Source organism: Carcharhinus amblyrhynchos, chromosome 10, assembly GCF_965287045.1.
Source record: "Carcharhinus amblyrhynchos chromosome 10, sCarAmb.v2.hapA, whole genome shotgun sequence".
Taxonomy (NCBI): domain Eukaryota; kingdom Metazoa; phylum Chordata; class Chondrichthyes; order Carcharhiniformes; family Carcharhinidae; genus Carcharhinus; species Carcharhinus amblyrhynchos.
Genome location: NC_137333.1, coordinates 73,908,478 through 73,922,619, shown reverse-complemented (window position 1 = coordinate 73,922,619; position 14,142 = coordinate 73,908,478). Strand labels below are relative to the sequence as shown.

The 14,142-nt window shown below is 41.2% G+C and overlaps 1 protein-coding gene across 6 annotated transcripts in view; it reads left to right on the top strand.

Annotated features, from left to right (window-relative positions):
* LOC145349065 (spermatogenesis-associated protein 13-like) overlaps positions 1 to 14,142 on the top strand; it is a 288,754-nt gene that overhangs the window by 90,922 nt on the left and 183,690 nt on the right. The window contains exon 1 of one of the 6 annotated variants that reach the window (XM_080197350.1): positions 7,847 to 8,067. The exons of the other annotated variants lie outside the window; for them this stretch is intronic. The gene's annotated coding sequence lies outside the window, so the exon portion shown is untranslated. Of the gene's footprint in view, positions 1 to 7,846; positions 8,068 to 14,142 lie in introns of those variants that run through there. 6 annotated transcript variants of the gene reach the window in all.

Below are 14,142 nucleotides of genomic sequence, written 5' to 3'. Positions count from 1 at the left end.
AGGCACTGTGGAACAGGAGGCTGTCCAAGAAGAGTTCTTGCAAAGTGGAAAAGTGTTCAATTAACCTGATGGAATTCTTTTGAAGAGGTGACTGAAGGAACAGATGAAGATAATGTAGTAGATATCATACTTGGATTTTCAAAATGCCTTCAATTAGATACCACACGATAAGACATGTGAAGTCAAGGAACAAATAACTAAATGGACAGCAAACTGACCAAAAATAGAAAGCAGATAGTAAGGAATAGAGGATAGTTATGCAGATAGAAGAAAATGGAAACTGGTCTTTCACAAGAATCATGGCCCCTAATTGGTCATAATCTACATTAATAACTTAACAATTTGAATTTGGGTGCAAGCAACTCCAGTATAAAAATTAGCAGGTGATGCCATACTGTGGGTATAGTCAACTCTTGGGAACAAAGCAACATAACAAAATAATACATTAGAAGACTTATTTTAGACTAAGCACTTAAATGGCAAATTAACTTTAATGCTCATAAACGGAAGGCGATGCACTTTTGTCGTAATGCAGAGACATCATCTACACTTCTGAAAATAAGAAACTAAACAGCATAGAAGAGTAAAAATATCTAGGGACAGAAGTGCACAGATCATTAAAAACAAAATTATGAATCAACAAAACAATTAGAAATGCTAACAAACCACTGGGATTTATTTCTAGGGGTATAGAATTCAAAATTAATGAAGTTCCATTAAGCTAGTAAAGGACCATGGTCAGTCTTAATTTACAGTCCATTTGTTACTTGTTTTGGTCTCCATACCATAAAAAGGACATAGAAATGCTGGAAAAAGTGCAAAATTGATTTGTAAAGGTCTAAGCACTACGATTTCGCAAATTTTTTGTTTAGGAAAAGCCAAGACTTGGAAGAGACCTGTTGAAGTGTTTGAAATTGTGACTGTGTTGAGCAGAGTATCTGTGAAGAGAATGCTTTCACTTGTGGGAGAATCTAAAACTAGTGCCCTAAATTCAAGAGTGTTACTAATAATTCAGTAGTGAAATTAGATTTTTTTTTTACTCCATGCTTTAATAGTTACCATAGGAAATGGTTGAAGAAAGGCTTAAACGTTGTTGTGAAAAGAAACTGGATGTGTTTTTTTATTTGTCCTTGGAATATGAACATTGCTGGGACGGCCAGCATTTACTGTCATCTTTAAACACTGTTGGGAAGCACGTAGTGAGCTGCCTTCTTGAACTGTTGCAAGTCCATACGCTCACAATGTTACGAAGGGAGTTCCAGGGCCTATACTTAGCTCACGTTATTTGCTAGGGCAATGCTGTGGATGCTATAATTGGTTTGAGTCTCCAAGTTAGAGAAAAACACCAGTCAGAATAATCAACTGATTCCCATCCAGCGGCACTTGCTTAAAAAAAATGCATTGGTATTAATCTGGGTGTGGAGAGTCTGCAGAAGGATCTAGATAGGCTGGGCGAATGGGCCAGGAAATGGCAAATGGAATTTAATGTTGGCAAGTGTGAGGTGGTCCACTTTGGTAGGAAGGACTATTACTTACGGGGCGAAAAACTGCAGCAGGCGACGGTGCAGAGGGACCTCGGGGTCCTTGTGCATGAGTCGCAAAAACCCAGCTTGCAGGTGCAACAGGTGGTCAGGAAGGCGAATGGGATGCTGGCCTTCATAGCGAGGGGGATTGAATATAAAAGTAGGGAGGTCTTGCTGCAGCTGTATAGGGCATTGGTGAGGCCGCAACTGGAGTACTGTGTGCATTTTTGGGCACTGCACCTGCGCAAAGATATTTTGGCCTTGGAGGGAGTGCAGAGGAGGTTTACTAGGCTGATACCGGAGTTGAGGGGGTTGAGCTGTGAGGGAAGGCTGAATAAACTGGGCTTGTACTCGTTAGAGTTTAGAAGAATGAGAGGAGATCTCATTGAGACGTATAAGATGATGAATGGGATGGATAGGATAGAGGTGGAAAGACTCTTCCCGCTCAAAAAAGACAATAGGATTAGGGGGCACAGCCTCAAGATAAAAGGGGGGCGGTTTAGAACGGAGTTAAGGAGGAACTTCTTCACTCAAAGGGTGGTGAATCTCTGGAATTCTCTGCCTGTTGAAGTGGTGGAGGCTGCCTTGCTAAATATTTTTAAGACCCGGGTTGATGGGTTTTTGATAGGAGAGGGGATTAAGGGTTATGGGAAGAGGGCGGGAAAGTGGAACTGAGCAGCGACAGATCAGCCATGATCTTATTGAATGGTGGGGCAGGCTCGAAGGGCTGGATGGCCTACTCCTGCTCCTATTTCTTATGTTCTTATGTTCTTATTTGACCTCTAGGGAGGTCAAATGCAGACTGGATTTTGCCTCTTTGATTCAGTCTGCAAGGTTGGCCATGACCTTTGCTTGCTTAATTCACTGTCTTTCATATTTATGTCCAGTGTTTGCTACAGTATTCCAGTAAGGCCCAAAATAGGCTGGAGGACCGGCACCTCACTTTCTGATTTAGGCAGCTTAAAGTTTTCTGGACTCAACTTGCATTCAGCAACTTCAGACCATGATGTCAGCCCAAGGGCCAGTTGGTATTTTGTTTTCATGTTTTTGTTTTAAGACAGAACTGACCTTTTATTTTGCTATTAACACCTATGCTGGACCAATGGAAGGGGTCATGAAAAGAGAATACAGGGAGTTAAGTAGACCGCTGAGAAGGAGGAACGCAAAGGTAGTAATCTCGGGATTGCTGCCTGTGCCATGGGAGAGTGAGAGCAGGAATGGAATGAGGTGGAGGATGAATGTGTGGCTGAGGGACTGGAGCGGGGGGCAGGGATTCACGTTCCTGGATCATTGGGACCTCTTCAGGGGCAGGTGTGACCTGTACAAAAAAGATGGGTGGCACTTGAATCCCAGGGGGACCAATATATTGGCGGGAAGGTTGGCTAAGGCTACTGGGGAGACTTTAAACTAGAAAGGTTGGGGGGAGGGAATCGAGATGTGGTGACTGAGAACGAGGAAGTTAGCTCGCATATAGAAAAGGATTGTAGACAGTGTAAGAGGGAGGATAGACGGGTGATGGGGAAGGGGAGAGCTCAGACCAAATGTCTGAGATGTATCTATTTTGATGCCAGGAGTGTAGTGAATAAAGTGGATGAGCTTAGAGGGTGGTTTGCTGCTTAGGCATGTGATGTGGTGGCCATTACAGAGACTTGGATGTCTCGGGGACAGGACTGGGTACTTCAGGTGCCGGGATTCAGATGTTTCAGGAAGGACAGGGAGGAAGGCAAAAAAAAAGGTGGGGGGGAAGGTGGTGGTGGTGGTGGTGTGGGGAGTGGCACTGTTGATCAGGGATAGTGTCACGGCTGTAGACAAGGTGGATGCCGTGAAGGGATTGTCTACAGAGTCTCTGTGGGTGGAAGTTAGGAACAGGAAGGGGTCGGTAACTTTGGGTGTTTTCTACAGGCCAAACAATAGTAACAGGGATGTTGAGGTGCAGATAGGGAAACAGATCCTGGAGAGATGTAGTAATAACAGTTGTTGTGATGGGAGACTTTAATTTCCCAAACATCGATTGGAATATCCCTAGGGTTAAGGGGTTTGGATGGGGAGGAGTTTGTTAGGTGTGTTCAGGAGGGTTTCCTGACACACTATGTGGATAAGCCTACAAGAGAAGCGGCTGTACTTGATCTGGTACTGGCTAATGAACCTGGACAGGTGTCGGATCTCTCAGTGGGAGAGCATCTTGGGGATAGCGATCATAATTCTATCTCCTTCACGATAGTATTGGAAAGAGAAAGGATCAGGCAGGCTAGGAAAGTGTTTATCTGGAGTAAGGGAAAATATGAAGCCATCAGGCAGGAAGTTAGACGAGTAAATTGGAAGGAGGTATTGGGGAAAAGTACCGAAGGAAGGTGGCGGATTTTCAAGGAATGTTTGCCTGGAGCTCCGCATGACAACGTTCCGATGGGACAGGGAGTTTTTGGTAGGTTACGGGAACCATGGTGCACGAAGGTTGTAATGAACCTAGTCAAAAAGAAAAGGCGTACAGAAGGTTCAGAGAGCTAGGCGATGTTAAAGATCTAGGAGAGTATACAGGTTGTAGGACGGAGCTTAAAAAGGAAATTAGGAGAGCCAGAAGGGGTCATGAGAAGGCCTTGGCGGGTAAGATTAAGGAGAACCCCAAGGCGTTCTACAAATATGTGAAGAGTAAAAGGATGAAATGTGAAGGAATAGGACCTATAAAAGGTGAAGGGGGAAAAGTTTGTGTGGAACTGGTAGAAATGGCAGAGGTGCTTAATGAATGCTTCACCTTGGTATTCACGGTGGAAAATGATCTGGGTGGTTCTACTGCAGGTTTGCGGTGTACTGAAAACATTGAGTATATGGATGATAAGAAAGAGGATGTGTTAGAACTTTTGAAAAGCAGCAAGATAAATAAGTCGCTGGGACCGGATGGGATGTAACCCAAGTTAATGTGGGAGGTGAGGGAAGAGATTGCAGAGCCTCTGGCAATGATCTTTGTGTCATCAATGGAGATGGGAGAGGTTCTGGAGGATTGCGGATGTGGTTCTTATGTTCAAGAAAAGGAACGGGGATAGCCTGGGAAATTACCAACCGGTGAGTCTGACCTCAATGGTAGGTAAATTGATGGAGAGGATACTGAGGGACAGGATTTATGAACATTTAGAGAGGTTTAGTATGATCAAAATTAGTCAGCATGGCTTTGTCAAGGGCAGGTCGTGCCTTACGAGCCTAGTTGAGTTCTTTGAATATGTGACTATTTGACACATTGACGAAGGAAGAGCAGTGAATGTGGTTTATATGGACTTCAGCAAGGTGTTCGATAAGGTCTCCCTTGCAAGACTTCTTGAGAAAGTGAGAGGGCATGGGATCCAAGGGGCTGTTGTCTTGTGGATCCAGAATTGGCTTGCTTGCAGAAGGCAGAGAATGGTTGGTTGTAGATGGGTCTTTTTCTGCATGGAGTTCAGTCACCTGTGGAGTCCCCCAGGGATCTGTTCTGGAACCCTTGCTATTTGTAATTTTCATAAATGACCTGGATGAGGAAGTGGAGGGATGGGTTGCTAAGTTTGCTGACGACATGAAGGTTGGTGGCGTTGTGGATAGTCTGGAGGGATGTCAGGAGTTGCAGCGTGACATAGGATGCAAGACTGGGCAGAGAAGTGGCAGATGGACTTCAACGGGGATAAATGTGTAGTTGTCCATTTTGGCAGGTCCAATGGGATGAAGGAGTATAATATCAAGGGTAGGACTCTTAGCAGTGTAGAGGATCAGAAGAACCTTAGAGTCTGGGTCCATAAGACTCTTAAATCGGCTTCGCAGGTGGAGGATGTGGTCAAGAAGACGTATGGTGTACTAGCCTTCGTTAATCGAGGGATTGAGTTTAGGAGTTGGGAGATAGTGTGCAGTTTTATAAGACCCTAGTCAGATTCCACTTGGAGTACTGTGCGCAGTTCTGGTCGTTTCGTTACAAGAAAGATGTGGAAGCTATTGAAAGGGTGCAGAGGAGATTTACAAGGATGTTGCCTGGATTGGGTGGCATGCCTTATGAAACTAGGTTGAGGGAGCTAGGTCTTTTCCTGGAGAGATGAAGGATGAGAGGTGACCTGATAGAGATTTATAAGATGTTGGGACGTATAAATCGGGTGGATTCTCGGAGGCTATTTCCCAGGGCTGAAACGGTTGCTACGAGAGGACACAGGTTTAAGGTGCTGGGGAGTACGTACAGAGAAGATGTCAGGGGAACATTTTTCACTCAGAGGGGGTGGGTGAGTGTAATCGGCTGCTATCGGTGGTGGTGGAGGTGAACTCGTTGGGGTGTTTTAAGAGACTTCTGGATAAGTACATGGCATTTAATGGGATTGAGGGTTACAAGTAGGCCTAGTAGGTAGGGATATGATCAGTGCAACTTGTGGGCCGAAGGGTCTGTTTGTGCTGTAGTTTTCTATGTTCTAATACTTTGTTTCTTTACTGCTACCACGACTGGTCCCTTTTGCCTTTGTTTCAGTGACATCTTTTGATAATTAATCTCCCCTGTCATTTAACTTAGCCACGAGTACTTTTTGTTTTAGCTGATCCCCCTCTTTTTCCACTTCAGGGAGCAATAAAATCTGGAGGGAGAATCACAGTTGAACACTATGTATCAATGGTAACTACATTTCCAAAAATGTTTTTTCTTCTCACTTGCTGTCTCCCTTTCTAATCAGAAATCAATTGTGTGGAGCTTTCCGGGGCAAAGACATGATGCTTTACCAGGTTTCACAATGAATTTGGGTTTTCACAGTTAACTTCATTGCTGTGTTAATGTCAGCCTAATTGAGACACAAATAAAATAAGGGAAAATTGGCTCCTCCCATTTTAAATTATATCACAAACTTTTGTATTCAATTAGTATCAAAATGGTCCATTTTCTACCTTCTGTTGCTATGTTTCCGATTTAATTTATTGTTTTAAACACCATCAGTTCCATGTACTCATTTTGCAAATCAAGAATTTGGGTCTGGCCCAGCTACAGTTTTCTATCCATTAAAATAAATGAATGGAAAATTGCTAGAATAAATACTCAAATTTCTGAAATATGTTTCCTGTTTGTAAAGCTTTACATTGCATGTATGTGTGAATGTATTCAGTTTGTTTTCCAATTCTGTATTGTCCACCATTGGTCTTGGATTGTACAATTTGACTATTCTACCTCCTACATCCTAAAATACATTTCTCACTCCTCTTCCACCTGCCTTTACATCATAGCTTTGATGCACAATCTTTCATTGCTGTGCTATCTGTTCCACATTAGCTGTTATTGCTGTCTCATCTTCAGTTGACTGCTTCCCAGAAAACAAATTGTAAAACAGCCATTTAAGAGTTGCTGTTTACTTGTGTGCTACCCACCACTGACTTCATGGGGTGCATGCGGGATTTACAGACAGCTCCCACTCATTTTCCTCAATCACAAGGGAAGAGTAGCACACGAGCCTTGTGTTGATAAGAACGAGGGAGCTATCCTCCTTTCTGAAGGCACAGTCTGAGAACGGGCTTTAAAGTACTGTTACTGTTGGTGGACTGAAAAGATTTTCAACTTTGAAAAATGCCTGCATTTGTATAATTCAGGTTGAATATTTGCAAAGAAACAAGCAATTTTGAGATGGATCATCCATGGATGGAGGGAGCAGCAATCATATACAGTAAAGTTATGCCTTTCGTAACATTTACGTTGTGACACTTTAGTTATACTTAATTTTTCTGTGGTGCACAACCTTCAGGAGCAGACAGACTGTACTTCAGTACTTTTACAAAAAGCTCTTTCCTTTGTTTTTGAATCTGTTCCAAGTTTAGTCAGGAGTAAAACATTTGTGTAAATTGGGTGTTGTGTTTCTTGAGCTGATAATTTTTTTTATAATACAAGTGTGGGTCTATGTTTAATTCCTGCATGAAACTTCTTGACAACCGGACTGTGTCTTATTGACTTTATTTGTTGTTTTGAAAATAAACATAGGCAATGGACAGGATTAATTTTAACTTGAGTCAAATGTACTTATTAAATGGCTGTCCTTTTAACAAACTGAAAGTATATATGTGATCGGAGCAAATACATATAATTGTGTGTCATGTGAAATGCATCATTTCCTGCCACAGTGACAACTTTGTGCACACCCCAAAGATTAAAGATCTGTGAACTGAGTGGATTTTGTATCTTCTAGTGGAATGTTTTTAGTTAAAGATTTTGTCAATCTGTACTGGTTACTATATAAACAAATATAATACATTGCTGAAGGAGGGTGAAATGCTTTCGTAATACTGGTCCAAATGACTGAAGGAAAGTATGAAGCATGTTTTCTGGTCTAAAGTGCTTTGACTTCCTGCAGCGCTGCCCACCAGCAATGCGTGGGTGGAGTCATCAGTCTCATACTGCCAACAGATCATCTTACAGTGTTTCTCAGTGCTGTACAGCTTACTTAGGAATATGGCAGAGGATTTGAATTGGAGAACGTGTCTGAGTAACAAGATGTTTTAAATTCAGATTGAGCATGTGCTACCCTTTTGCTTGGATTGGAAACTACTTTGTAAAAAGTTTTGTTCAGAAGATTTGGTGAGTTCATGTGAAGCAATTTGGATAATGCTAAAATTTTATTATGATGTATTGTATACAATAAATCTCTAGACGTTCGGAAACATCTTGGTTTTTATTTGACCATGCCACTTTCTAATGAAGCTAATTGCTAATTTTCTGATTATTTTTCTGACCACTTAAATGGTGCAGTTTAATAAATTTATGCAAAGGAATATGATGAGCTTTTCAAAGACAGGATTTTATTACATTTCAAGAACTGATGAGACCTGTTCATTCACAGTCTTAAGAACATGAGATAATGGACTACAGATTAGTTGTAATTGGATGCAGGAACTCGTCCTTATGTTGTGTTATGTACTTCCACCTTGAGAAAAATTCCTTCTTTCATTACCATCAAGATAAATGAACAGCCTTAACTATGCCAGTTATAAACAGTACACCTAGAATAACAGATCACTATCCCACATGAATTAAGTTATTCACTTATGTATATCTTATCTGCACCTTGTATTTTTTTTAAAATTCCCAACCCTTCCTGAAGGTGCTGTATTTTCCTGAAGTACAGTCCTATGGGCATTGAGTAGTACTGCTTCCATCTGAGTCTTGATGATTAGTGTTGTGAGATTATTTGACCAGTAGACCATCACAGTTAAATGAATTCTCTCTGATTCTGTGACGTCCAATTTTATCAGGGGTTACTTGATTGTAGTCAATAACGCAATATGTTGCAACTTCTTTTCTCTATAGCCTAACTTTGTTGAGACCAAATGTAAATCCCTAGTTATGCTCAAAGAACTGAGCACAAATGAAGGGTCAAACCTAAAACATTCCTGATTTGGTTTGCTAACTGGATAATGTCCCTAAGTCATCAAGGACTCATTTCTTTTGATACCATGTAGTTCTATTAGTCCTAGTTGGATTGTGGATTGTCATCCTTTCCAGTGATCTCGCTTTAACAACGTAATTCAAAATAAAGGAAAGTTTTGCAAAGAATAAGAGTATTTCAAACTTTGCAAAACTTGGAAGATGGTGTTGCAATAGTGATGTCATTCCGCTAACGCCCAGGTTAATTTTCTGGGGATGAGAGTTTCCCTCACCACAGCAGCTGTGAATTGAAAGCTAGTCCCAATAACGGTGACTGTGAAACTCTCATTGATTGTCGTAAAAAAACAATTTGGTTCCTTAATGTTCTTTTAGGGAAGGAAACTTGCCATCCTTATCTGTCTAACCGACATGTGACTCCCGACCCACATCAGTATGGTTGACTCTTAATTGCACTCTGAAATGGCTGAGCAAGCCACTCAGTTTAAGGGCAGGAGGGACAAGAAATCCCAGTCTTATTACAATGGCCATATCTCATGAAAGAATAAAGGGGGAAAAGTCCTGTGTTCTTGCAAACGGCTTGTTGAGAATGTGGCTGAGTATTGGAAGGCAGTTGTTTAGAAGTTTCTGCCTTTATGATTCTTCAGATACTCTTTATGTAATGCTGCATTAGGGATTGTCATGCAATATTTGCTAAGTGAAGTGTCAGTTAAGGAATGTCCTCCTCAAGATGCTCAATTAGGAACAAGTTCTAGAAGTGCTGATTAATTTTCTCCACATTTTCTCCTCTCATTTCATCTTCTGATCTCTCCTGAAGTTGTCACTGTGTGGGGTACAATTTCAAAAGTGGCAGCAGCTTGACAGCAGTGTGATACGTCACCTATCCATCAGTGTTAACCCTACTATCCATTTTATCATATTTACTTTTTAGCTGGTGCCATTGAAAAACTTTTGGGAGCAGAAAATCTAGTTGACATCTCATCCTCCCTCCACCAGGTGCCAAACTTACTTGAGTTGTATGTGAGCAGTGTAAACAGCCCAACCCTCTTGCCAATGGAGGCACCAACATTTTCCTAGTGTTTCTGTTTCACCCAGTGTCCCCTAGTCAAAACTGCTGATAGTGACATATAAACAATGATGCTTGAGGCATATAACTTAGTTTGTCTGCAAAACTATCATTATTTCAAACTGAATGTGAAAGCTGTTGTCTAGGAAGCTGATGTGTATTTTGAGTAACTACTAGGCTGAGCTGCTTATATACTCTAAAGAAAAGATAAATACATCAAGATAAGGCTTTGTTCTTGTGTATATTTGTTTTATAATACATTTTTTTTTCAATTCGTTACACAATAGATAGGCCTTCCTCTGTTCCCACCTAGGACCTGAACTATGACATCTGTTTTGTATAGCCTTGATGATCATTGCTTTAACCTTTTGAGTGTACTGAAAAGATAATGACCTTGATCATGAGAGTAACTCTGCAGTATGTGGTCAAACACAATTATGCAGCTTTCTTTTTATTGCCTTAAAATGTTTACTTGGAGAAAATTTAGCTACATTTAACAACCCCTATGTATTTATGTCAGTTTTTGTAAATTTGCACTATTGTTCGAAGAGAAGCAAATTTTGGCACGAGGGAAAAGTATGGGTGTGATCCAGGTAGAAATACTGAGATTAAGACAGAGGGATGCTTGGGATTCAAAAAAATTACCTTGGGAGCAGGAGGAACTTGGTAATTGAGGTCATAAGACTGTGTTAAATGAGAGAGCATCAGGCGTTAAGGGCTAAACATTGGTGCCCCACAATTGCTTTTGGGCTTCGTATTTTGACTTTGTTGTGTTGTAGTCACCTCACCACATGATTGTGACAGGAGCTTGGAGTTCTGGAGCAGTTATTTTCTGTCATGCTTCAATGAACAGGTGAATGGTGAACCATCAGTTAAGGTGGAATTCAGGTTGAAGATATACTTGAGTTGACTGGGTGAATTGGGAAGTAGTAGGGATAGGAATTGTTTGTGACCAGAAGTGAGATTGCTATGTTTGTGGACAAATTGTATTTTTTTCTGCATTTAATTATTTTTAATATTTAGGGGCACACACAGACAGGGATGACTGTCACAATGATGGTTTGGCGGAATGTAACTGGGAAGAATGGTTTTGTTCAGTATTACTGGAGTATAGTGCAAAAAGTAACTGACAAGAAAGCAAAACAAAACAAAGAACTTTAATGATTTAATCAATAGAAGTAAGTTGACTGGCTTTAGGTATCAGGAGTGACAAAATGTGCGAGACAAATGCAAATAACGTTATGTGAACTATTTACTTCCTCGAAGAATCAAAATCAATTCTAGTTTTTATTGGTCGAGTCTTCCTTTAACATAGTGATTCATATCAGTAAAATTGAATTTGATTTGAAGGACCTTTACCCTCAAAGAGCAGGATTGTGCTTCAAAGCTAAATTTACATCTAGTTTTAATTATTTGGCATGTACTCTCAAAGCTGTCATAATTGTCATTGATTTTGTAAAAAAAATCAAACTTTACTAACATTGAACATTATGAATGATTTATGAGTCTGTAGAAAACTACTTTGAAATTTTTAAAACAGAAATGGAAATTCTGAGGAAAAACTGAGATGGCTGCTATGCAGATCAATGCACAGCTAGATCAAAATTAAATGTAAAAAGCACTAAAACCATCCAAGCTAACCTATCTATACAAACTAGAGAAGTTCCTCCATTTAATTTGAGCTCAACCAGATTAACCTACAATTGGACAGATTTCTTTGTTCTGCTTCTAACAAGTAACCTTTGTACATAATGCATATTTGAGCACTGATTTGAGAATAGAATTAGGCTCAGCAGTAACGTCCCCCTTCTCTTGTTGTTCATTAGCCTGCTAATATTTACTGTGAAGCCTTGCAAATAAATAATTATACTTGGGTGAGGTACTGCTGGATGACTAACTCAGTTTTGTTGCTATGGTTGTATTGCGTTTCTGTGACTTGAGTATATGTGGCAGAAAGGAGTAGTAGTGTGACTCCGTGTGTGGCAGACAGGGTAGTCATGGCAGAGAGGGCACTGTGACTCTGTGCGATTAGGGTAGCATGACTCAGTTAGAATTTTCACTAAAAAATCCATGGTTGCCAGTATTATTCTTAACCTATCCTGTGAGTTTATTATGCTCTTGGCTATCTTCTAGAGCAGCAAGACGTAAGTAGATTACGACAGTGCTGCTTGGCGCCTAAACATAAAGATAATTTTAACTGTCAAAACGGGTAGCTTTGCATCAGCTGAGAAGTAAAAATGCTGCATTTCTTATCCGAGCCCTATGTCTCTAGCCTTGCCATTTATGATTTAATGGAGGTAGCATGAGGGGCAAGGAGACCAGTCCTCATTTGAGAAGCAGGCTGGTTGTTGACATCCTTTAAAGAGGCCATGTGCTATGATGAAACCACAGCAGATCTGTCACTACCTGGAAAAAAAAATCTGAGAATCTGTTCATAGATTTGAAGAAAAGCTGATCTTTATTGATAACTTCCATTTACCTTCTTTTGGTATTTAAAAATTGTAATGGATGTGCTTGCATCTCAGGGGAAATCTTATTGGTTGTGAGTTTGCCCATGAACTGGGGCAGCAATAATCACTAATTTTTATAGCACAGCTTGTGCCTCCAACTGGTATATAGCAAGATGTCCTACCTTTATTCTTAAATAAATCTCTAAGGCCGAGTCCTTCTCTACAGTGCAGAAGGAGGCCATTCGGCCCATTGAATCTGCACTGACTCTCTGGAAGAGCATCTTACCCAGACCCACACCCCCACCCTATCCCTGTATCACCATTTACCATGGTCAGTTCACCTAACCTGTTTATCTTTGGACTGTGGAAGGAAACTGGAGGACCTGGAGGAAACCCATGCAGACACTAAGAGCTTACAAACTCCTCACAGTCATCTGGAATTGAACCCGGATCCCTGGTGCTTTGAGGCAGCAGTGCAAATCACTGTGCTGCTTTAAGTGCATGCCTTGTAAAGTCTAACTGTGCAAATATTTATTTTGATGACAAGAACAAACCAATAAAACAAAATCCACTGATTAGATAATTAAACTTTTTTAAAAAAAACCGGCCCACCAGAGGTAAGAACATAAGAACATAAGAACATAAGAAATAGGAGCAGGAGTAGGCCATCTAGCCCTTCGAGCCTGCCCCACCATTCAATAAGTTCATGGCTGATCTGTCGTGGCTCAGTTCCATATTCCCGCCCTCTCCCCATAACCCTTATCACATATCTCTTTTAAACACTTCATATACCTTTTTAACTCTCAGGTCTTTGTGAAATAATGATCATTCAACACATTGTCTAGAATAACGGATACAAGAAGTATACTGCCACAAAGTGCAACATGGTTAGAGTTCAGATGGCAACATGTATCAGAGTGCACAGCCTATATTGTATACATCACAAGAACATAAGAAATAGGAGCAGGAGTAGGCCATCTAGCCCTTCGAGTCTGCCCCGCCATTCAATAAGATCATGGCTGATCTGAAGTGGCTCAGTTCCACTTTCCCACTTTCTCCCCATAACCCTTAATTTCCTTGCCTACCAAATACCTATCTACCCGCGTCTTAAATATATTTAGCAAGGTAGCCTCCACCACTTCAACGGGCAGAGAATTCCAGAGATTCACCACCCTTTGAGTGAAGAAGTTCCTCCTCAACTCTGTTCTAAACTGCTCCCCCCTAATCTTGAGGCTGTGCCCTCTAGCCCTGCTGTCCTTTCTGAGTGGGAAGAATCTCTCTACCTCTACCCTATCCAACCCCTTCATTATCTTATACGTCTCTATAAGATCCCCCCTCATCCTTCTAAACTCCAACGAATACAAACCCAGTCTATTCAGCCTCTCTTCATAATTCAACCCCCTCATCTCCGGTATCAGCCTAATGAACCTCCTCTGCACTCCCTCCAAGGCCAAAATATCCTTGCGCAAGTGTGGCGACCAAAACTGCACACAGTACTCCAGCTGCGACCTCACCAGTGCCCTGTACAGTTGCAGCAAGACCTCCCTGCTTTTATATTCTATCCCCCTTGCTGTAAAGGCCAGCATCCCATTTGCCTTCCTGATCACCTGCTGCACCTGCAGACTGGGTTTTTGCGACTCGTGCACAAGGACCCCCAGGTCCCTTTGCACTGTAGCATGCTGCAGCTTTTCGCCCTTTAAATAGTAATCCCTCCTACTATTATTTCTGCCAAAGTGGATAACCTCACACTTGCTA